The following is a 25925-nucleotide window of genomic DNA, read 5'->3' as shown; positions in this document are numbered from 1 at the left end:
CTTCCCTTCCTTCTTTCCATCACGGGGCAGTCAGTCCTCTTAGCAGGGAGCATGCAGGCCCCCGAGTTAGAAGGTTTGCCTATCCCTGGTCTATCTTCTGTTCATCCATCCATCTTTATTTAAAAATCTTAGGCTAGCCAAACTCCTCTTATCCCCAAGTCCCTGGGCTACATCTCTGAAGTCCTCACTCATTTCACATTTCACATATAGCCGTTTAAGTTATCTGGAACTTCTTCCACAGTGGAGTAGCTCTGCGATGCTGAGGATTAATGGTTAAGGCTACAACTCTGGAGACTAGGGTTTGGATCAAAGGAAAACCAACTCCAAACTTGTCTACTAGATCGGAAATGCCTTGAAGGTTTGCATCAATAAAGGTGTGGGGTCTAGATCCAGGGAAGTCCCAACCTATTTTGCTCTGGCCAGAACTCACCTGGAATACTGATCAAAGTTCTTGGAAATGATTAAAGCTCTGGAAGCCAACCCCTGTGAGGAATGGCTGAGGGAACTGGGTATTATCTACCCTGGAGAAGAGGAGGTTGAGAAGAGACAGGATAGCCATGTTTCAATATTTGAAAGGATGTCATTGTGAAAAGAGTGCAGGCTTGTTTCCTGCTGCTCTAGAGACTGGGACATGGAGCAATGGATTGAAATGGAAAGAGATGATAACTAAAAATGAAGAACTTCCAGACAGAGCTTGTTCAGAGAGTTAGTGGAGTCTCCTTCTCTGTAAGCAAACACTGGATGTCCATCTGGGGGGTGGGGGGGGGGGGGTCTTTGCCTGTGTTTTCCTCTCTAGCGCTTGTGGTCTCTTCCAACCCTATGGTGCTATGATTCGGTTGTAAGGTTCTCACCACCACAATACTATGTCGAAGTCAGCCTTTCCGAGTCCAGTTCCTCTTACACCCTTGGAAGCGAAGTCACTCTTGAGGGGCACTTCCTCGGGGGAAAAAAACCCATGTGTGTGACATTTCCCTGCAGCTTTCTCTGGGGTAATCGCTGCCTTACTCTGAGGGTAAACACGGGAGAAAGAGAAGCTCTTGTTGACTCAAGAGGGCGGCCAAGGAGAGACTGAAATCTGGAGCGACCGGCTTCCGATTCCCTGTCGCTTTCACTTGCCGTTCCGTTTAGGTTGGGGAGGGGGAGATCAAGAAAAGTAAAGCTGGGATCTCTCTCTCTATTTATCTCTTCCACCCCCGCCCCCCGCCCCCAATGCCTCTCTCCCCTCCAAGTCCCTCTCTCACAATCCGGTTCGACTCCGGTTCAAGCAACCAGGCGCTCACTGGTTTGGGAGGAAGGAGCTGTCATCATCATCGGGGCGAAGAGGGGGGGGGGTGTCTGTGCAAAGGAGGGGGCGGCGAGCTGGGGGTGGAGAAAGAGTGCCGGGCTCTCGAGTACTAATTCGGCGCTGAAAGGGCTTCGGAGAGCTTGGGAGGAGGGCAAGAGCAGGCGAGGAGGCTCCTTCCAGCCAGAGGGGAAAGGCATGCCGGCAAAGAGGAGGTGGAGGAGGGCGAGCAGAGATCGGTGGGCGACGCTGCTGCCAGGCTGAGCCCCCCAACAGCCCACCATGGTCCGGGGCTCTTTCGAGGCTGGGGACCCTCCGCTTTCTGACTCCGGCAGGGACCGCCTGGGAGACGGAGGCAGCTAGCGGCTTCCTCGCTTTCCCATCTCGAGGTAGGGCATCCTCTCATCCTCGCCTCTCCTTTCCTCTCTTCCTCCCTTCTTTCCTTCTCTTTTGACACTCACTCCTAATAGGTGCAAGTCCCCGTTGGCTTGGCTCACAGGAGTGCACAGAGTAGATCTACACTGCAGTTTGACAGCCCTGGCTCAAGGCTAGAGGATCCTGAGAGTTGCGGTTTGGTGAAGCACCTCTTCTTTGGCAGAGAAGACCTTGTAAAACTACATCTCCTATGAATCCATAGCATTGAGACAAGACAGTTCAAGTGGTAGGCTGCTGTGAGTTTTCCGGGCCGGATGGCCATGTTCCACTATTTATTTATTTATGATATTTATATGCCACCCTTCTCATATCAAAGGGGACTCAGAGCAGCTTAGAATCATAGAATCAAAGAGTTTGAAGAGACCTCATGGGCCATCCAGTCCAACCTCCTGCCAAGAAGCAGGTATATTGCATTCAAATCACCCCATATAGCTTACAAGTTATATGCACATACAATATATTATATTATTAGCACAGTACAATATCAGTATATATAGATATATTACTATATTGTGCTATACCACTATACTGAAATATTATTACTAATATTACATATAAAATATATAATCATTATATTATTATATTGTATTATTATAAGTATTATATATTACAATATGATCATTATATGTACATAAAATATATTATTAGCATAGCACAATATTAGCATTATATATTATTACCAGTATATTGTACTATCTATACCAGGAGCCCCCCAGTGGTGCAATGGGTTAAACCCTTGTGCCAGCAGTACTGAAGACGGACAGGTTGGAGGTTCTAATCTGGGGAGAGTGTGGATGAGCTCCTTCTGTCAGCTCCAGCTCCCCATGTGGGGACATGAGAGAAGCCTCCTTCAAGACAGTAAAACATCAAAACATCTGGGTGTCCCCTGGGCCATGTCCTTGTAGGTGGTCAATTCTCTCACACCAGAAGCGACTTGCAGTTTCTCAAGTTGTTCCTGATATACAACCCAAAAAAACCCTTTTCTCACACCCAAAAAAACCCTTTTCTCAAAGTGGTTCCCTACAAAATTATGACAAAATGTAATGCCTCACATATAAAAATTTAACATAATGATAATAACATACAATTGTCGATTTAAATCATAAAATATTTCACCCACATCTATGGCAGGCATCCTCAATGGTTGAGGGGTCTGTTGGAAACTAGGCAAGTGAGGTTTTCTCTCACCCTGGGCATTTCACAGATATATAAACCCCACTTGCTTAGTTTCCAACAGACCTCAAAACCTCTGAGAATGCCTGCCATAGATGTGGGCAAAACGTCAGGTGAGAATGTTTCTGGAACATAGCCATACAGTCCGGAAAACTCACAGCAACCCAGTGATTCCAGCCATGAAAGCCTTCAACAACACAGTTGTAGATGGCGCACCCATAGGATCACATCTTCCTCCTTCTTTTCACTCCCATCCATGCCACTTTGTCAGGAATAGCTATGCTTCTTTCTTTCATCTTGATTAGTGTTCCACCTTTACTCCCAAATAAACACAACTTAGAAATTCTACAGTATGGATACATCCCATGACTTTGTTTCCAATAGACTTTGGGTCTTTGGCATCCTCCTTCCCCTAATCTTAGATTTTTTTTCTCTTCTGGGGCGATATAGGAATATGTGATTTCCCTCGTTTGAAGGGTATCAGGCTAGCAGGTACCCCCCCCCCCCCTTCCATGTGATGGGACTTTCACACACAAGCAAATTCTTTTTGCTCACAGGTTCTCCATGTAGTGTAGATGTGAACCCCTCCACATAAAGTGTCAGGCTCCTTTGCAACTCTGGGGATGGAACTGGGAGAGTGGGATGTGTAAAAATGACTAGAATACAAGGAGGATTGATTGAATGGATAGTTTGCTGTTACCATGATCTGTCTCTACAGCCAGAGGGTATTCTATACTGTAGAATTACCTCAATTTGACTCCACTTTAACTCCACTGGTTCCATAGTATGGAATCCCAAGAATTGTAGTTCTACAAGATCTTTAACCTTCTCTGCCAAAGAATGCTGGTGTCTCACCAAACTACAAATCCCAGGATTCCACCACATTGAGCCATTATAGTGGTGTCAAACTGCATTGATTCCGCAGTGTAGATGCACTGTAGGGCACACTGCAGTTGAAAGCAAGTGAAGGAGTCAAGTGCCTTAGGGGATAATTCATTGGTACAATCAGAATGAAATCCATTGCACTGCAAAGAACAGCAAGTTAAATAGAAAGGCAGAAACTGTTGATTTGATCCCACTGGAGGAGACCCATTGAATCAAATACATCAACATGTAGAATGATAAACTCAGTTGGTTTAAGGGTTATAGTGTAGCAGGGATTAGCAAATAGGACTGAGTCCAGCCTTCAGTTAAAATGATCCTCTGCATGCTTGTTCCTGTAAGTCCCTTCAAGTCGCCTGTCACATTATGAAATGCACAAGGTTTTCTTAGGCAAGGAATACTCAGAAGGGTTTTTTGCTTGTTCTATTCTGAAATATCGCCCTCAGCAACTGGAATTGTTGATGGTTTCACATCCAAGTACTAGTAATTAGAGATAGGCTCAGATGCCTCTAAGGTATATAGGCAGTTTACTCTAATGTAAATACAATTGGTTTCCATGGGGCTCGTGCTTTGGTACTTGTGCATAGAATTGCAGCTTTTGGTGCAGTTTTGAAGCCAAATGCAAGGATAGCTGTTCCTTAGCTAAACACCTATTACTATCCTAATCTTTCCGCTCATCCTTAGTTGATGTGCAATTCTAAATCTAAAGCACAGGACCAGGAAGACGTTGCCTTCAATGGTGGAATTAGAAGGTGGATATTGATATTAATTGCACTTACTGAGTAAAATGTGAGGAACGCAAGAGTTAGAAATCTGATGGAGTAGATCTAGATGCATGAAAGACTAACTGGCAACAGCCTCCACCAACACCAGCTGCCCTTCTCCCTCCATCGGCAAAAATATCCAAATGAATATCAACTGAATGTTGGAAATACGATTAGCAGTATCACATGAAAAGTTAAGAAATGTGTGGATCTAAATGGCTGATCATTTTAATTTTAATAATGGAAAAAAGGGAAGACATTCCTTCCCAATGTCATAATGTAGCAGAAACGCACCCCTTCTCTGTTGTATGGATGTCTTTAACAATGCTTTCAGATGATTTTTGGCAAAAGTCCTGAGAAAGTGCTTCAGGGAAGGTCAGACAAGACAGTACTTGAAGTGGGTGGATGTGGGGAGATAGAAACAATTATTGCCTTCATTGAGTTAAGCTTCAGTTAGAAACTCTATTAAACTTTTCGCTCTCCAAAGAACCCTACAAATGTTCTGGTTAGATAGTTTTAATTGTGTTTCTTGGTGGCTGGAACAGGAGGAGGAGGAGTTGCAGTCAAGAGCTGAAGGCATTCTAACCAAGGGACCATTTCCAGGAGTTTGATGGTCATTTCAATGCCCTTGGACAGCTGGGTTTTTCCCCTTCTGCTACAGAGGTATTCCACTATACTTCTTCAGGGTTACTCATCATTTTCTTTTGCATCCAAGGGACATCTCAGATGACATTTACAACAGATCTTATAGCATCCTGAGATGGAGAAAAGTCAATAAACATCTCTAATTCTGTTGTTAGTATATTTCAGAAGTGATGGTAGAGTTTCCCAAGAGGACAATTCTAGGTGTACTTTTGAATTGAATTAAACTACCTTATTTTGAGTCATACACCTCACAGCATGTTGTAGAGATCTGAGTATTCATTGGATTAAAATGGTAGGAAACCATGGTCCAAATTTTTGCTGAGCCATGGGGAACTAGTGGACAATCTAGAATAAAATTACATTATCTCAGTCTAGAAAGGGAGCAATAGGCAACCCTCCTCTCAATAAAGCTTTAAAGAAGACCCTATGATAAGGTCACCATAGGTGGAAATCAACTCAAATGTGTATTCGAACAAGAACTGTCTTAGTACTGCCTAACAAGTGTTAAAAGGTTTCTAGCAGAGGTTCTCCTAGACTTGCTGTTTAGACAGAGATGTCTTTATCTTCTGGCTTCCTTGAAAGTCAACCTCACTGAATTTAGCTGGATTTACAGAGTAACTGAAAGAGTGCCTGTTTTCACCAAGGATTATGAAAAAGAACTGGAATAAGAGAACAGTGATCATTTCTCCTTTCTGGAGAAGAACATGGACAGACACACATTAAAGGAATAAAAGCAGGTTTCCTTCCATATCACAAATTATCTCTATGTGACAAATCAGTTTTGTGAAGGATTAGGACCACCCATCTCTTAGGGATAATTGAACTTGGCCCACAAGGTCTCCTCCAACTCTATGATTCTATTATAATTAATCCCACCCCGTAAAGAAAGCTATAACTGCTTTCCATTGCAGTTGTAATTTGGGGAAGCATAACTTCATACCTATTGCAGTACAACTATCACCTTGTGGTTATTTTTTCTTCTAACAGGGCCATGGCAGAAAGTTGGTTCTTGGGGGTCTCTTCTAATTCTATGATTCTATGAAAAGGTACAGGAGAAATATCACATGGCTCAAGTGCTGGTTCATGCTGTGTCTCGTGTTAATGCCACATGTTCTGTTGAGGGTGCAGAGATGATGGCAAAGTGGACTGGAGGGGGAAAGGGTTTTGTACTGCAAGGCACCAGCTTGCAACATCTAATTATTTTCTAAAAGGAACTAAAAACTATTACTTCACCAAGGATTATGAAAAGAATATGACTTTCAAATATTGCAACGAACTGCTGTGAAGGTCTTGGAGTAATACAATGCTGGCTAATTACTTTTAAGAGCAACTTTTCAAGTTAAGCAGCTAGAAACTTGAGAGGTTTCCTTATGCCAGGTTAGAGAGATTCTTAGCCCCTCCATCAGTATTGTTTTCTGTGACTGGCAGCAGTTCTCCAGGGTCACAGACAGAAGTCTTTGCTGTCAACTTGTAATCTAAAGATGCCAGGGATTGAACCTGAGGCCTTCTGTTTTCACAGCGTGTGTTCTACCACTGAGCTAGGGTCACGGCAAGCAGACCTCAGCAATTTTGTTTCTTTTATGCAGCTCTATTTCCCAGAAGCTCCATTTCCCTGAGGATGAGAGCAATAATACAATTTCTGTGATAGAATCCTACACATTATGGTTTAGGCTCATTGTAATCTATGCAGAGCAAGTGTGGAGTTGTGATCTGTGATGCATAATCCAAGATTAGGTAAAGCCAGTGTGTTGAAGTAGTTTAAGTGATGGTCTAGGATTCTAGGAGACCTGGGTTCAAATCCTTACTCAATCATGGAAATTTTGGCCAAGTTGAATCTCTCAGTCTTTGAGAAAGGCAAAGGCAACCCTCCTCTGAACAAATATTGATAAGGAAACTCCACTATCATATCACCATAAGTCGGAAATAACTTGATGGCACACAATAACAACAATAACAATAGCATTATCAATAATTATACAATACTCTGGCAATTCCTCTGGATACAGCAACCACCCCCAGTATTTCCCCAGATGACTTTTCCAACATGACCAATGGAAAGGGTTTATGGGAGTTGTAGTCTAAAAGACCTCTCTGGCTTTTATGGGAAAGTGGCCTTTAATAACATTCCTCTGATAACCTATAAATCATGTTCAAAACTTAACATTCTCTGCCCACACTAATGCACAGGGCTCACCAGATAATAGTTAAACCAAAGAAAAATTCTATAGGAAATCCAAAGGGTTACATTTTCAAAGACCTTTTACACGTCTCTAATAAAAATAGGGATGACACATCTGTACTACAAAATTGTATCATTTTTTTAAAAAAGCTTTACCATTGTACCTTTTCATCAAAGACTGCTGAGAACTGTTGGGCATTCAATATTTCACATTAGAGGTCTCTTGTCCATCTTAACAGCTTGACAGTTTGCAGGGTTCCCATGTCAAAGAGACTCACTGTTAAAACAGTTTTAGTCTGTGATATAGATAAGCTATTAAGTGCCTGAAAAATTACCTTTCAGGGTCCATAGCTCTGTCTTCTTAAAGGCACCAGATGCCTTTAAGCTATCCTGCTCACTCTTTTGCTACCGTCTACAACAAAACACTATATCCACAGTAACCCACTGCGGAAAGAGCCCTGTTCTGCAAATATCGGTTTGCTTTGAAATGTTGAGACCATTTCCCTAACGTTGCTTATGTCGGCTTTTTCGTTCTCTGCATCTGGGATTCAAATGACACCTTTAGAAGGGCCAGGGATGTGCATTCACTTTGAAAATGGCTTTTATGCTGAATGAAATGACATTCAAGAAGGAATACCTGCTGGCCCAAATGCTGTTCTTAGCAGTGAATTAGCATCCATGCCAAAGCACCTTTAATGCTGTCAACTCGCCGCTTGTTTTTCGAAATCCTTCTGAACTCACCCTGCTATAGAACTGAGCCCGCGTATCTGTAGGAAAGATACTTTTTCATATTTATCTGAACGTTCAATTATCTGTGTTTTGGATATCTCTTGCAACACTGGAAGGAATGGTACTGCGGTATTATGCTAATAATGACAACAACTACACTAAAAATATTTCTGTAACAGTTACTTTTACTTGATACCTGTATACCTATCCACTGATATTTTGTCAGTCCTATTTCTTTGGTGGATCAGCTCCTGATCCCAAAGAGGAGAGCAAATATATTTTAAGACTCAGTCTAAATTGTTGTTTTCAACAGAATTGGCATATACGGTTTGCTACCCCTCAATTTAACTCAGTCCCACCAGCCAAATATTATGACCAGCAGCATTCAGGCAGACTACCAAATAGATTAAGAACTTTTAAGAAAACCCTGGATGGGTGACCGTAAAAGTGGGGTGAAAAAGGAATTCCTTGGAGCCTCATTTCTATGTAGAATAATCCACTTTGCATCTTTGGAGATTAGTAGTAGAATGGGGAAGATCTTATCCCAAAAATCTGTCCATTTGTAAGGCTTACAGCAGAGAGAGAAAACATGGAGGGATGCATGTACACACTTGAGTGAGTGGGAATGATTCCTGAGGGAACACACGTAGACAACTGTCCCAATGCATCCATGTTTTCTCAAGTAGCACTCAATTTGCTGGAGTATTATTCCAAGCAAGTTTAGCAACATTAGTCATTTTTTTTGTGTTCAAAGAGGGGGGAAAACTGCATTTGGTATTTTACAGATACCAACAGTATATTTGCAAATCTGCTTCTGTTTTCTCTTTCTACCCACCCAAACAATCATTTCTTGCTTTAATGCTCTAGTGTAAGCTGGATGTGTTGAATCTCTCACTGCATTTGTACATGCAGAAAGCACGTTATGCTCACAGGAGGGCTGATTTACCTTGAGAATATTACACAAGAAATATGTGAAATCAGATCTCAGACCCAAGTAATGAAAAAAAAAAGACAACTATTTTTTCAAGAGTTTCTGGAACCACTGAAGTGTAAGAACTGTGACTGAACCCATCCATTACAGCACCACACAACGGCTGGTGTAACCAAAGGACTGCTAGGAGTTACATTTTCTTTCACCACATGGTTCCTTTAATCCTATTTATAATGTGCATACATTTCATCACTTTGGTTTGCCCATATCATTTACAACACAAGTATCATGAAGCTTTATCCAGAAGTAAGCTCTACTGAATTAAAGTGTGGTGTATTTTTAGTGTCTGTAATGATCATGCAAAAAAACAATAATGGCAAGATGATTTGGACCTCGATTGCCATAATTACCTATAATTGACCGTATTAACTTTGGATTTCTGAGATTGTGGGCTATCCAAAGAACCATTGTCTCTCTACCTTGGTTTATAGTACTGCAGATTTCAGATACAGTTTACTGGAGGACTTTTCCTTATTTATTGGAAGCAATAGCAGGGAAAGTACAGTACCATTTCAGTGCTTTGAATGTGATTTTCCTGCTTCTTGGCAGGGGGTTGGACTGGATGGCCCATGAGGTCACTTCCAATTCTATGGTTCTATGATCATACTACCAATTATATTTTTAGGTGTTCCTGTATTTGGGCATTTAAGGATCATTAGCTTTACAAAAGACCTGCTGCCAGGGATGGAGGAATAAATAGTACTGGTTGGTTGATATTCCTCAAGATAATAGCCTGCCCTAAACTTTTAGTGTCTTGGGGGGTGGGGGGAGTTAGGGGTTGGTCTGTAGCCTGTCAGAACAAGTGTCTGAATTTCCAAATTGCATATGATTCACTTTGGTCTGAAGCAGGCTGCTTTTATAAAAGTAGGACAGCAGAGGAAACCTTTCATGCACAGGAACAGTCCCCTGCAGATTGAGATTGATCACACGTTACCTGGGGGAGCAAATGGCACATGCATTTACACCAAGGGAATGGCATTAGTTTGGGGACTGAAGACCAATTGTTAGTCTGAAGTAGAACAGATGCAGGGACTCAAAGACATGTTCAGTCAACACTTTTGTTGGCTTGCATGCTTGCTTGAACTGTCAACTCCAGTAGAGACCTGCAATTATGTTTTGGCTCAAGGGGTTACATTGGCTTCTTCATATGGAATAAACATGGGAGGGAGCCTTTTTGGTGGCTGCTCTCAGGCTATGGAATTCCCTTCTGCAAACGGGAAGGCTGGTTTCCTCTTTGCTTTCCTTTCCCTGGTGAGAAAAGGCATTTTTATCCAGAAGTAAACTCCACTGAATTATTCACACTGTTGATATCAGCAATGCAGAAATGTTGGCCAGATGGTTTGGACTTCAACTGGCACAATTCCCTATAACTGACCATATTAGCTGGGGCTAACAGACAGACATTTGATGGTTCACTAGTTGTTGGGAGTATTTTAATGATGTGTGTGCACACGTTCTTTTTAATGTTATCTTTTTTATCATGACTTTACACATTAATGGCATTTTGACATGATTATCTTGTATAATAGTGTTTTGACATTTTCATATCTTTGAGCTTTATCTCATGTTAACCTCATTGTAAGTTGCCTTGGCTCCCACACTAAGGAAACAGAAAGAAAGAAAGAAAGAAAGAAAGAAAGAAAGAAACTGTTTAGCTTCCCAGTTCCTGTTGGACTGCAACTTTAAGCAGTCCTAGCCAACATAGCAAATGTTGAGGAATGCTGGGAATTGCAGTCCAAAACCATCTGAAGGGCCACAGGACCCCGTTTTATATTATTTGTTTACAGTAAAACATTATAGCTCAGTATAAGTGAATTGCATTTGCCAAGTATGTACAGTGCTCCTTTGGATAACAAAAAACTATAGGTGCTTAAGTCCTGTTAATAAAATGGCAGCCCTTCTATAAAATGGCAACATCAAAATTTGCTTTTTTAAAGCCACAGATGATGGAATCCACAGACATGGAGAACCAAATGTATGCATAAGAAGTAGTTATAGCCATAACAGTACACTTTCCTGGAGGATTGGGTCCTTTCTGTTCTAAAGAAAAGAGTTTGTTGATAGCAGATGTTATACCAGATTTAAAAGAACATTGTTTACCAAAGAGCCACAGGATATCTGAGAGGCAGATCTGAAAAATAGCTATGAATACAACATAATTCATAATTGTTTCTGACATGAATACTAAAATGAAGGAGGCAGAAAAGGAGCACATCATTTTTTGGGTGGGTGGGGGAGGGGATTGTAAAAGAAAACTCAAGGATTTTCGCTTTCAATCAATCAAGGCAGGAACCCTGGAATAGTTTTGAAGGCATGTATGTGGGAGGGCAATTCATGATTGGCGGACAGGTCCTTATGAATTTTGTATGTTTTTACAAATGGAGTAAAAACACAAAATTCTAATAATGACAATAATATCACCAGCTGAAGCAGTTAGCAATGCAACCACTATGAAGACAATGCCAAAATAATGAAGAAAATGTTATAAAACCATTAGAGCATAAAATCAGCATATTACGGAAAGAGGAAATGATAACTATAAATTAGAACAATTCACTCAGAGCTTCTGAAAGGCATTTTTCTTTTGTGTTGCCTAGAGAATTCTGGGGGTTGAAGTCCAAAAGGAAATTTTTTACAGGTTCTGCTTTCCTTTCTTTTTTTAATTTCCTGATGGTTACCCAGAAGTCTTTGTATGCCCTCTTGTAAGTCCCCAGAAACTTCCACTAATATTTAAAAAATTAAAATGAAAAAAATGAAATGAGCTACTAGAAAAAAGAATGAGCCACAATTTGTTTTATTTCCCTCCAAAGTTAACTGCCCCTGCACTCTTCCCCCTTACACTTGTAGGTAAAAGCAGGGCATGTCATATTAGGAACCAATATGGTTTAGCATAAGGAGATGTGAAGCTTATTAGATGCTAAAAATAGTATTTCAATATGTGGATCATATTAAACTTGTGGTCTAGGCCCTATAGCCCCCCACATCCTACTGCCATTGGCCCACCTTGAATTTACCTGTTCCAATCAATCCCTTGCGCATCTTCTTTTGTGAAACTCTTTATTCAAGGTCACCATTGAATTGGAAGAAGCATGGCAGTAGGGAAAACTATGCATACATTCTGGCTTTCTCTAGTGAGGACTGTGAATATTTGATTGTATACCTTGATTCTTAGAGAATTAATTAAAGTATTTGCAGATCAGTATTTTTGAAATGCAAGGCAAACCTCATCCAACCTCAGTGTTAGCTTTACTTTATCTCTGGTGTCCTCATTTTCCTTTTGGTGTGTGGGCTGATTTGTGTACCTTCTCCATGCATGGCAAAACAAAGAATGATGAACACAGAATCCTATGAGGCTAAAACAACTACTGCAAGATCTTAATTGGAAATGATTTGGCCGTGGAATCAATTGTTTTGAAAGGTGGTAAATTGTTTTGAAAGGTGGTTTTAAAGACATTCTCTGGATGTCTTTAAAACAAGACGGAACAACTACTGAATAGGGATGCTCTGGTTGGAGATCCTACATTGAGCAAGAGTTTGGACCTGATATCCCATATGGTCCTTTCCAACTCTTGTGATATTGAGATTCTACAAAATTATTTGAAAGGAAGTCCCAATGAATTAAATGGGACTTATTCCATACATTGTGCTCCCATATTTGCTTACTTCAACATCCATCCCATTATGTTCCTCCTATGTGAATATGCCCAGAACTGTGGCCTGAGGCTTCAGATTTTAGAAGAGTAAAGGGTAGCCAGAGATGTTCCACCCTGAACAGTGGTTTAGAAAAAAGAATTTCAGCAAATGTAAATTCCACACACACAAACAAAAGTATGCTGGTGTTATCCTACAAAGCCCTAAACGGTTCCGGCCCAAAATACCTTTCGGACCGCATCTCGGCCTATGAGCCCACGAGGACCTTGAGATCATCTGGGGAGGCCCTTCTCTCGATCCCGCCTGCCTCACAGGCACGCCTGGCGGGGACGAGGGAGAGGGCCTTCTCAGTGGTGGCCCCCCGGCTGTGGAACACCCTCCCTGTTGACATCAGACAGGCGCCCTCCCTTATGTCCTTTCGGAAGAGCCTGAAAACATGGCTATTCGAGAAGGCATTTAACTAAATGCTACAGTAACTGGAAATGACAACTGGAATGGAATGTAGACTACGAGATTGCTTATGATTCTATGATAAGAGGAAGCGGATTAATTTAGTGTAATTAGATGATAGTGTATTAGGGATATGTTGTTTTTGTAGTTGTAGTTTATTGTGAAATATGTTTTTATATGTTGTACACCGCCGCGAGTCGCCCTAGGGCTGAGAGCAGCGGTTAACAAATGCAGCAAATAAATAAATAAATAAATATAAGTCTCTATCTTTGTTCACTTTTGGCTAGTCTAGAAAGAGAAAACAACTGTTTGAAGCTCCCTTATCCCTTCAGTGTGCAGTGGGTGAATCTAAATAGTGAATCAAATGGACAAGAGCACACTGGCCTCTGCCAACATTGCCAACTTCTAGGTTTGTTGGAACACAACTCCGATCATCCTCAACAAGTGGAAATACCTGCCTTCCAGGTCAGTCCTCAGTGAATATATTATAAAGTTTAGTCTGAACTTTAAAGTACCGAACTCTATGTCCTAGGTAGGTCTAGCACCTTTGACCTCTTCCTTCAAGTTCAGAGTAAACTCCAGTATGGATTTCTGCCCTGCTGACATGGAAGCCAATTATAGACATCTCCTTTTACATTACCTGTAGCAGTTTTTCCTTAAAAGAATCTTCATTCTGGTGACTGCTTTAAGACAATTTCTCAGCTACCTAAAAGTTAACACAATGTATGAGCTTGCCTGGAAATCCCTGCCGTTGTTGGAAGCCCTGTTATATGAGACCACAGAACTGGAATTGACAGTTTGTGGACCTGCACATGCTGTTGGAGTACAGCTCCATCTGCCCTAGCCAGCTTAGCTCATGCTGATGTATCATAGGACTTGGAGCTGGAAAATATCTGAAATTGAAGTGCTTCAGTTTGCTAACCATGGAGGAGAATGAGTAAGTACCTAATACAGAGATTTTTCTGCAGCAGCAAGGACTCTTTGTAGTTCCTTCCCATTACCTCCCATTTATTATGCTTTGCAAGGGCAATTAAGGTTATTCTGTGTTGTCAAGATTTCAATGTTTCTCTGCAATTGTCGGGCATCATTTCTAGTAGATGAAAGCTGGGTCAGACACTTAGAATAATAGAAGTGTTGAAAGAGTCCTTGTGGGACATCCAGTCCAACCCCCTGCCAAGAAGCAGAAACATCACATTCAAAGCACCCCTGACAGATGGCCATCCAGCCTCTGTTTAAAAGCCTCCAAAGATGGAGCCTCCACTACACTCTGGGGCAGAAAGTTCCACTGCTGAACAACTCTCACAGTCAGGAAGTTCTTCCTCATGTTCAGGTGGAATCTCCTTTCCTGTAGTTTGAAGACATTATTCTGTGTCCTAGTCTCCAGCTAGGAGAGCTTGCTCCCTCCTCCCTATGACTTCCCTTCACATATTGATACATGGCCCTCATCATATCTCCTCTCAGCCTTCTCTTCTTCAGGCTAAACATGCCCAGCTCCTTAAGCTGCTCCTCACAGGGCTTGTTCTCCAGACCCTTGAACATTTTATTCATCCTTCTCTGGACACATTCCAGCTTGTCACCATCTTCCTTAAATTACGGTAGCCAGAATTGGATGCAGTGTGATTCCAGGTTGGTCTAACCAAGGGAGAATAGAGGGGAAGCATAACTTTCCTGGATCTAGACACTATGCTCCTATTGATGCAGGCCAAAATCCCACTGGCTTTTTTAGCCGCCTCATGACTTTGTTGACTCATGTTTAACTCGTTATCCATGAGGACTCCAAGATATTTTTCACATGTACTGCTGTTAAGATTGTTTTGAATTCTGCTCCTGCCTTCTGGAGTATTAGCTATCCCTCCCTTAATTTCTTTACTAGAGTGTTGTGCCATTAGCTCCTGTTCCATTTCTCAACAGTAGGAACAAAGGAAGCTACCCGAGTCTGAATTTGACCATTGGTCAGTCTAACCTAGTAATATTAACTATTCATGACTGTACAGAATTATAGTCAAGATTCTTCCCTGGATATCCGCTTCCTATCTCAGGTTCAAACAGTCCTGCCTCTTCTTAGCTTCTTAAATGATATGAGAATGGGCATGTTCAAGCTGATATGGTGATATAATGTCTCATCAGGTTCCCCAAATGAGCTTTCAAGTGCAATGAGCATCTCCTGTTTATTGAGAGCACACAGCTGAAACTACAACAGGCACCCCTTGTTGCCTCCTCCCTTCATCCCCAACCTGAAAGTGGTCCATGAGTGTCAACTCCCAGAACTGGCAGTAGCTACTTGTTCCCTAGCTAGAGCTCATGGTTAGTTGATAGAACCAAAAAGAGAGAGCATCATGCAAGAAATCCGATGCAGCGTAACTACTGCACAGTGGAGCGTAAGATTGGGCTGTCTAGTTTCATCTGTCACATCCATGTGTCTTCTTATACAAAACACCATCACTGCCAACATCTATTTGGAGCCCAGCCTTCTCTTTCTGTTACATGTAAAACTGAGCAACCTGTCTTCAAAGCAATACAATTTTTTAAAATGAAATAAAAATAAAAGGATTGTACTGATCATGAGAAAGTAGAAGAAATGGCACAATGTCACTTGGGTCATTTGTATCATGCATGAATTTGAGCACATTTTTTCACATAAACATATTTAAAAAATCAAAGTTTGGATAATTTCCTTTTTTGACTATAACTCAGGATTATGGGAAGCTGCAGTCCAAAAGTAACATTTTCATGAACAGAGAGATAGTTTTGTCTTTTGGCTAGAAAAGAAACTAGAGTTACTAACTCATTATAAATATAGACATTGTGTTGTTGAAGGCTTTCATGGCTGGAATCACTGTGTTGCTGTGAGTTTTCTAGGCTGTATGGCCATGTTCCAGAAGTATTCTCTCCTGACATTTCACCTGCATCTATGGCAGGCATGCTCAGAGGTTTTGAGGTCTGTTGGAAACTAGGCAAGTGAGGTTTATGTGTCTGTGGAATGTCCAGGGTGAGAGAAAGAACTCTTGTCTGCTTGAGACAAGTGTGAATGTTGCAATTGGACACCTTGATTCCACAGATATATAAAACCACTTACCTGCACTATCATAGCAGTACTAATCTACTAATTTTCCCTTAATGCTATAACAAACTCATTATTTTTCTTTTTTCTTCTTCTTTTAAATAGCCAATAAGAGTCTACCATTATTTTTCAAATCCAGAGGAACTGGCGATTGTATAAGCCTCATCAGTTTCTCCATCTTTGTCATGTCCAACATTTTTGTAATTCATACATCTTATATGTTAATTATTCTTGTTTCCAATATTACACGTAAACAATTCTTGCTGCAGTTACCGTGTATAAAAACAGTGTCAGGGTTTTTTTATATAGTGTTGAATTTGTAAGTCCCAACAGAAAGGTTTCTGGATTTAGTAGCACTTTACTTTTTAAGATGTTTTTAATGTTCAGAAATTATTTTTCTCAATGTGTGTCTGAAAGTTCAGCCCCTAGATAAAGAAGATAAAGAAGGCCTAGATAAACAAAAGTACTAGTACCCGCCTGCAGTGGCATCAAAAACATACTTTCCACAGAATAATGAAGATGTGCTATTGCCTCCCACTAATGTTGGGTTCAATCCTCAAGATAAATGCTGGAGAATTTCTTCTCCACCAAAGAAATTCATGAAAGCTTCCCACCCAATTTTCTTTGAACCTTCTTGAGTAAAGAGGCTATTTATGCTCAGTTGTACACTGTATTGGAAGCAACCTATTGTTACACTGGCATAGGACAATGCTTGTTTACAGCGTGTAGGATGATACATTTTTTAATCTGCAGTATTTGTATTAGACATATTTTATACTGGAAGGAAGAGCTTATTGGGAACAAGCATAATGCAAGTGATAAAACCTTCCCAAATCTCATGAAGTGCTTTAATGCATCATATATAAAACAATGTTGATGAGCTTGTTGAAGTCAGTGGATTCTTGCTTTGTACCTGCACTGCTTCAAAATGTAGAATAGAGAAGTCTGACATCTCCCAAATTTCTGGTCTATGCTAGATTTGGGGCAAATGAGGCCCTGTGCTAGTTAAATTATGAGGCTTCCTACTTGGGCCCTGAAGGAGGTAGATCAGGTAGGTCTACATTGCCTGCTTTGTGGCACGCTCCCATAGACTATCACCTCTGTCATTATGTCTGGAATTGCTCTGAAACAGAACACCTTCAAATTAAGAATTGCACTATGTTAGCAAAATCCATCATTTTGGCAGGAAGATGCCCCCCCCCCCCAGGCCAACGGGCCCCTGTGCTTAAGCACACCTAAGCACAGTGTTAAATCCCATAGACTATCTGGATATATGGATCTCATAAGACGGGGCTTGAGAAGTGTCCTAGTATGCTTCCCCACCCGTCCAGTGATGGATAGACACACTGCCAATCCCATGATGTCGCTGGACTTCCAGCAGAGGCCCCACCCACAACTGGAGTGGTAGTGTGGTACAATGCTTCCCTTCCAACACAGGAGCCTGCCTATGTTGTGCTGGCTCCAATGGAGCCACACAGATTTTCGGTGTTCGGGTGAAGCTTCGCATGTGTGATGGGAGAACCATCGCCATGAAGGAGTGGCATGCAGGACAACAGATTCACCTCGCTGCCCTACCATTTGGCAGCGAAGCCAGGCAAAGCAGGTCACTTTGCCTGCCTCATGTGATAAGATCATAAATCAGCAAGGTTATACTTCAACGTGCATTCTATCAATATCTGAAGGGCTAAATGATTCCCACTCCTGAACTGAATTAACTGCCAATTGAAATTACAGCAATAGATGATTTAACAATACAGGATTTTCTGCCAAGTTTCTTTTATATAACAAACAACACCTGAGTTATGTATCTGCAGTATGCTGCTATGTCAGATCCATATCATTTTAATTGTCCTGGGTCTTGTTGGTTAAGAAAATATCAAAATGTGTTGTGAAAATTCACCTTCCCTGGAATTTCCTCTTCCACACAACTATAAAAGAAAAAATGCACCCTGTCATTTTCCTTTTTCATGTTGTCAGCCTAAACTTAGCCCCACTAGACCACAAGAGGGGCAATATTCCAAATAACATTTTAAATGTGTTTTTTTTAATGGACATTTATCTATAGGATCATCGAAACAGGTTCTGAGTATTATTTTTAGTGATATTGTCTACTTTTAAAACTATACCATACCTCATAGAAACAAGCAAGCACTTTGGCTTACCCCCCATATTCCTCTTAGAAAGTGAGGCAAGTTTATATCAGTGGCATCTTTTTGGCTCCAAGGTCCATGGGTTCATTTAAAACACACACACACACACACACACACACACACATAAAGCCCAAACTTTGTGAGTACTATCCAGGGTGCTTAACCTGACTCCAGCCTAGTTTCAGCACCTTGGGTAGCTTCTTTAAGGTTCTGATTGAAATCAAAATGGATTTACTGGGCTTCTGACACTGAAAACACCAGCTGCCAGTCTTTACTAACTCTTCTTAAAACAGATGCCATCCAGGTTTAAAATAGGGCTGTTTCTTCTTTATTTCTTGGAAATTCCCTGGCTGCTTCACCAATGTGAGAATGCTTGAAGGCATGATGCCCGTTTTCTTGTAACAAGTCTTGGAAGGTGCCAAATTGTTGCTTTTGCCATGACTGTCAAGGCCAATTGATTTTTTTCAATCCCTACCTTAGAATATGGAGAACTGTGGTAGTTTCCTTACCTTCTAGTTAACTCTATTAGACCCTGGGGGATTCATTGCTGGAAAAACATGTCTTGGTTAGATGTTTTAATGTTAACTATTCCAGTTCACTTTGAGAAGTCTGACACAAGGGACAAAGCTTCCACATTAAAGAATTTTGCCACTTTAGCATTTGCCTTTCTGTGTGCTTTTTGTTGTAACCTCTGATATAGCTACGGGTGCCCCTCCACTTTTGGGTTTTGTTTTTTTTTGCAGATTTAATGAATCAGAGATCTGATTAAGAATGTTATTTCTGGCAATCTCTAGGTCCTCCAATGTGGCTCTGTGGTCGACTTCCTCCAATCATCTGGAAGACCAAGAGATTTCAAGAGAAAACACTTCTCTGGGAAATGTCATATTCCAGCAAAAGTTGACCATAGAGACATGTTAGAAAAACTGGAGATTCTTAGAGAGGTATTCGCTTTGGTTTTTTAAAACTGCTACTTTTTATGTGTGGTTTTTTCCCACTTTCACAGGTGTCCTTTGCCCTAACACTGAATGTGGAGGGCTGGCTATAATCCATCTAATGCATACAAGGATAGTTTACTCCCTCAAAGTGAGATACACTCCTTTTCCTTGAAAATGAAAAGAGAATTTCTTTTCACTGTGGAAGTTGGTGAATACATCAGAACAGCCGACCCTAGAAGAATAAAATTGGCTTCCACCTTAGGGGATCCACTCAGGCTTTTAGTCAGAAATTTGAGGCATGGTATTTGAAACTTTCTTCAGAGTTTCAGCTAAAATCCTGAGCCACCAGTTGACACAGTATGGTGCCTTCCAGATGCTTTATACTACAGTTCCCATTAGCCCCACATGCACAATCATAAGGTTGAGAATGATAGGGTTTCCAACACCAAACTTTTGGCATTAGCCAGATGTAGCCTATGGACCACTGACTATCTATTTCAGATCTGAATTAAAGCCATACACATCTTGGGTTGTTGTAGGTTTTTTCGGGCTATATGGCCATGGTCTAGAGGCATTCTCTCCTGATGTTTCGCCTGCATCTATGGCAAGCATCCTCAGAGGTATTGAGGTCTGTTGGAACTAGGAAAAAGGGTTTATATATCTGTGGAATGACCAGGGTGGGACAAAGGGCTCTTGTCTGCTAGAGCTAGGTGTGAATGTTTCAACTGATCACCTTGATTAGCATATAATGGCCTGACAGTGCCTGGAGCAAACTTTTGTTGAGAGGTGATTAGATGTCCTTGTTTGTTTCCTCTCGTTGTGCTGTTGTAATTTTAGAGTCCTTTATCCCACACTGGTCATTCCACAGATATATAGACCCTTTTTCCTAGTTCCAACAGACCTCAATACCTCTGAGGATGCTTGCCATAGATGCAGGCGAAACGTCAGGAGAGAATGCCTCTAGACCATGGCCATATAGCCCAAAAAAACCTACAACAACCCAGTGATTCCAGCCATGAAAGCCTTCGACAATACATACACATCTTACTCAGCACTTTCCCAGAACCATACAAACAGTAAACATTCAGGCCATGAAGTTATACAGAACAGTGCCCTAAACATTTATTTTCCTCTGAAGGAAGATCTTGGAAGCTGATTTTATTTCAAACATGCTGTGATAGATTGGAAAAATTGTGTGTGTGTGTGTGTGTGTGAGAGAGAGAGAGAGAGAGAGAGAGAGAGAGAGAGAGAAAGCAAAGTAAAACTCACAAATCCATGCTATTTAGATCTGGCTCCCTCTTTGAGCAAGAAGCAGCAAATTCCCTAAAGCCAAGCAAATGCTTCTTTCAGTCTAATGACTATTAATTAAAAGGGAATGGTTTACACCCAAGGAGAATAAATGGTTGTTCACCAGAATGGATCTCCTCACCCTAATTCATTTGTCAGAGTGCCAAGGAAGGAAGCTTGGTAAATATTTCAGCACAATACAGTGTGCAGAAAACAAACTAAGATGCCACTGGTTTTAGGGGGAATGATGTTTTGTTTTCCTACTTGGTGTCCAAAGGGATTAATCATTCACAAGCTACAAATGGAGAGCCCATAAAGAGCTTGAAAAAGTTCCATTTCTTTTGAAGTACTGCTCCCAAAATCTCTGTGTGGGCAATGGCTAGGTTGATAGGGGGATTCTGGGAGTTTTAATCCAAAAAGGGGACTTTTCAAGCTCTGTGTCAACCAAGACTGACGTCAGAGGTCAAGGTTGAAGTGAGGATTCAGGGACACCACAGGCAATAGCAATGCAGAAAAGCAGATTTCATGGCATGCTCATTTTTTCCCTTTTGTATGGTTATTACAAGTGCAGAAGTCCTGTTGCATTTTTTTTTACTGTAGCCAAGCATAGAATAGCAGGAATTCTGCACATGCTCAGAGCAACTCATGGAAGCACTTTGTAAAAAAATATTGCTTTAGTTCAGTTTAGTTTTACTGACAATTTCTGCATTCTACAAATAGCATGCAAATGCTAATGCGATTTGTTAGGGAAGGATCTCAGACTGGAAAGCAGCTCAAAATGTCATTGCATCCTTTTCTGGGAGAAGAAATAGCAAATGAAAATAAAGCGAGAAAGACACAGTAAAAGAAGCCCAGCCCTGTATTAGATAATATTACATTATATATTTATTACATAATGGCATATTAATTATTTTTATTTTTCATACAGAGCACATTAACAAATCAATTAATGTATCATTATAGAAAATAACATTTTGTTGTAATATAATATATGGTTATTACAGTATAGAAATGAATTGACATAATAACCAATGGATTCTTTTTTTAAAATTCCCTCTAAATCCTGTATTTATATCATCTCAAACCCTATGTATAAATCTATTACTAAATTCTATTATGTACAGATTTATAATCTGGTGCCTTCCATTGTTGACACATTTATTGATATTATCAGCATGCCTCCTTGTAGAATGAAACCTCTGAATAATGTACAGTAGGGAAGATGAAATATTTTTAGAACTCTTTTAAGAGGGGGGAAAACTACTGTATTCCTTTATTTATACACACACACAAGCACATATATATATTCAGAGGGAGGGGGGAAGGGAGAGAGAGACAGATGGAACGATAAACTCTGGAGAGTCTGGAGAGCAGAGTTCAAATCCCTGCTGGGCTATACGTGTCCTGTAGCAAGTCACACTCTCTCAGAGGAGAGCAATGGCAACCTTTCACCTAAGGTTTGCCTTTGACTGGGTCTCCATATGTGAGAAAAGACTTGAAGGCACACAACACTAATTGTCCTACAAATACATGCGTACATACACACACATACATATATATTGTTGTGTAACTTCAAGTTTTTTCTATTAAGTTATACTGCACAGATGTAGCTCAAAGTTTCCCCCACGGAGTCAAGGGGCACAAAGATAGAGCTGGGTTTGTTTGTTGAGAAACCAGCCTTTGAGGTTGGAGAGCAGGGGGTGGAAACTCTTCCTTCTTAGGGAGAATCTACACTGTGGAATTAATGCAGTTGGTTTTGGAAAACATGACCTTTTGGAAATTTGCACTATTTGGAATAATCATAACCTTTTTGTAAAGTATGATCATCCTGAGAAGAGCTAAAAACTCATTTGAGTGAATCTTCTCCCTAGTGGTAAATATCCACTATTCATGCAAGGCAATTTAGGTTTCTCAGCTGTTAGACTGATATACTTGGTTTGTCTCTTTGAACTGTTAGGAACAAAGAATATGCCAATGCACAAAATATATAGAAGATCTTCAGAAATGTTATTTCAGTTGCCCAAAAAACATCTATTCTCCCATAAAATATATTTTGTTTTAAATCATGCTCTCAAGAGACAAAAATAAGTAGTCTTTGTTTAAAGTAATATAGTTTTTTTTACTTACAAACTTCATGTATTCAGGATCAATCCAATTACAGATAGATTTGAAGTGGTTTCTCTGTGCAGATAGCACAGGCGCACTTGGCGGGGACAAGAGACAGGGCCTTCTCAGTGGTGGCCCCTCGGCTATGGAATGCCTTACCGGCAGACATCAGACAGGCATCTTCGTTGCTGGCGTTTCAGAGAAAGGTTAAGACCTGGCTTTATGAACAAGCGTTTGGTTAAGCAGTGCAACCAATCAAAGGAAGACGGTAAATGGAACATAGGAATGGCACAAGGATTATGAGAACGGATCTGATTTCAACTGAGGCGTTATGTTTTGTTTTGTTGACTTGTCTTGTTTTGATTGTTAATTGTTGTGGATTGATGCTGTTGATCCTGTTTGTTGCATTGTTATGTTTTAATTGCACTGACATTGTTTGATAATTTGTACCATGTAAACCGCATTGAGTCGCCTGTTTGGGCTGAAAAATGCGGTATAGAAATAAAGCAAATAAATAATAATAAATAAAATAATTCTTAGAATCAACAGCAACATCTTTACATTCTGAGAGTCTAATGGAGTCTGAAGTCCAAAAACTGGAGTCTGAGCTCAGAGCAGTCCTAGATCTGACTATGTGGTCTGCAGCCCTTCCCACAACCACAAATAACATAGGGAAAAACTGCACATATATGATTACAATATAGTAAGCAATCTGGAGCCATTCTAGTTGTCACTTGCATTATTACTTTTTGTACTGAGAGATCAATAATTCATTACTGCACTGGGGATCATTGTCCAAAGGCTTGGTCCCACAATCATGTCTTCACTTTCTTCCTGAAGGTCAGGTGGAAGGGGGCTAATCTAATTTCCCTAGGGAGGGAGCTCCATTGCCGAGGGGCCACCACCAAGAAGGCCCTGTCTTTTATCCCCACCAGTCGTTCCTGTGAGGGGGGTGGGAATGAGAGTAGGGCTTCCTCATACGATCTTAACTTCTGAGATGTTTCCTAGAGGGAGATACATTCAGACAGGCAAGATGGACCTATAACTAGTATAGAAGGCTTGTAGAAGGATGCTGTTTCCAACAGTTGGACATCCTGTTTCTCTACTCCAGTTCAATGCTATGGAATCATCGAACTTGGTAATACATCAGCCTTTCTGACATTCTAAAGCAGTGATGTTTTGTAATGTTGCAACCCCTTAATACAGTTCCTCATGTTGTGCTGACCCCCAACCATAAAATTATTTTCGTTGCTACTTCATAGCTGTAATTTTTTACTGTTCTGAATTGTAATGTAAATTTCCGATATGCAGGATGTATTTTCCCTATATGCTCAAATTTAAATACTGGTGGGATTGATTTTGTCATTTGGGAGTTGCGGTTGCTGGGATTTATAGTTCACCTGCAATCAAAGAGGATTTTGAAGTCCACCAACGATGGAATTGAACCAAACTTGGCACACAAAATTCCAATGACCAGAAAAAATATTGGAAGTGTTTGGTGGTCATTGACCTTGGGTTTTGGAGTTCAACTATATCCAGGGAGCACTGTGGACTCAAACAATGATGGATTTAGACCAAACTTGTCACAGATACTCCATATGCCCAAATGTGAACACTCTTTGTGTTTGGGGAAAATAGACCTTGACATTTGGGAGTTGTAGTTGCTGGGATTTATAGTTCACCTACAATCAAAGAGTATTCTGAACCACACCAATGATAGAATTGAAGCAAACTTTCCACACAGAACCCCCATGACCAACAGAAAATACTGGATAGAGATAGATAAATATGATTCACACACACATGTATTTTTGTGTGTGTCAGGAGCGGCTGTCTACAAGGACGTTGCCCAGGGGACGCCCAGATGATTTAATGTTTTTATCATGTTTGTGGGAGGCTTCTCTCATGTCCCCGCATGAGGAGCTGGAGCTGATAAAGGGAGCTCATCCGCCTCTCCCCAGATTCGAACCTGCAACCTGTCGGTCTTCAGTCCTTCACTTCGCCACCAGGGGCTCCTACACATGTATATGAAAAATATAGTATCATAGATTTGAAAGGGACCCCTAAAGAAGGACAATTATATGTTGCATGTTCCAGAGGAGACAAACCAGACAATCTCCCCATCAACACTGACAAAGAAAGAGCAAGAAATACAGTTTACCCTCAAACATAACGAAATTACCTATATTAGAAACCAACAATTTCTAATTAATTTATTTTCCAGATCACCACATTGGGCCACAGCAACGCGTGGCAGGGGGTAGCTAGTAAATATATATAATTATAATTGGGCCAAACTTCCCACTCAGCACCCCCATGACCAACAGAATAAATACAAATACTGCGTTTCCTGATGGTCTTTGGTGACCCCTCTGACACCCCCTTGCAACCCCACCCCCAGGGGTTCCGACCCCCAGGTTAAGAAACACTCTTCTAAAGCGCCCACTGCCAGGACCCCATCGTCTTGAGCCAGGGGAGTGAAAGCGGCGTCGAACTGTGTAGATGCGGGGGGAGTGGGGAGGGAGACGGACCCTGGCGCCCAATCAGCGCGCAGCGCGCCGTCCATTGGAGGAGAAGCGCCTCTCGCCGGCAGAAGGGAGAAAGCGGCGCGGCTCTTCTCTCTCTTTCTCCCCCCGCAAAAGAGAGGAGGGAAAACATATCCCGCCTTCGCCCGCCCTTTCGCAAACCGGTGCGGACAGCGCCGGAGCGAAGCAGCCGAACCGGAGCCTCCGCCACCGCCGCCGCTTCTTGCCTCAGCCTCTCAACTCCCATGAACACCAGGAGATCTCGTCGGATCCCTTCTCCTCTGGAGTCTCTTGCCAAGGTGGAAACAGGTTTTTCTCCCCAACTTGAAGGGGACGGGGGTGGAAACCGAGGGAGATCCACTTTGGAGAAGCCCCTGTTTGTTTGCGGGGATCGGCTCGCATTTACTCCGGATTGCCTTGCAGAGGCAGCTCGTAGACTAAAAGGGGGGGGGGGGGATGGCTGCTCCACGTCCATCCATCCATCCATCCATCCCCCCTTGAACGAACCCCTCGATTTCCCAAAGCGAGTTTTATGTGTGTAGTGTGCGTTTGAGAAGCGGTTTGAGATCGGAGTAGGGTGAGGAAGGAAGGAAAGGAAAGGAAGAAGGAAAGAAGGAAGGAAAGAAAGAAGGAGCGAGAGAGCCTTCCCTTCCCAGAGAGGTAGAAGTCTCTCTGTCGCC

General features: G+C 41.4%; 1 protein-coding gene across 2 annotated transcripts in view; it reads left to right on the top strand.

The window, feature by feature from the left end:
- The first annotated feature begins 1365 nt into the window (after positions 1 to 1365).
- Positions 1366 to 25925, top strand: part of CHRM2 (cholinergic receptor muscarinic 2) — a 209338-nt gene continuing 184778 nt past the window's right edge. The window contains exon 1 of one of the 2 annotated variants that reach the window (XM_060776817.2): positions 1366 to 1671. The gene's annotated coding sequence lies outside the window, so the exon portion shown is untranslated. Of the gene's footprint in view, positions 1672 to 25306; positions 25545 to 25925 lie in introns of those variants that run through there. The other variant, XM_060776818.2, reaches the window with a different exon arrangement.

Source organism: Anolis sagrei, chromosome 5 (genome assembly GCF_037176765.1).
Source record: "Anolis sagrei isolate rAnoSag1 chromosome 5, rAnoSag1.mat, whole genome shotgun sequence".
Lineage (NCBI taxonomy): Eukaryota > Metazoa > Chordata > Lepidosauria > Squamata > Dactyloidae > Anolis > Anolis sagrei.
Note: the sequence above shows the minus strand (reverse complement) of the source record. Positions and strands in the feature narration are given on the sequence as shown.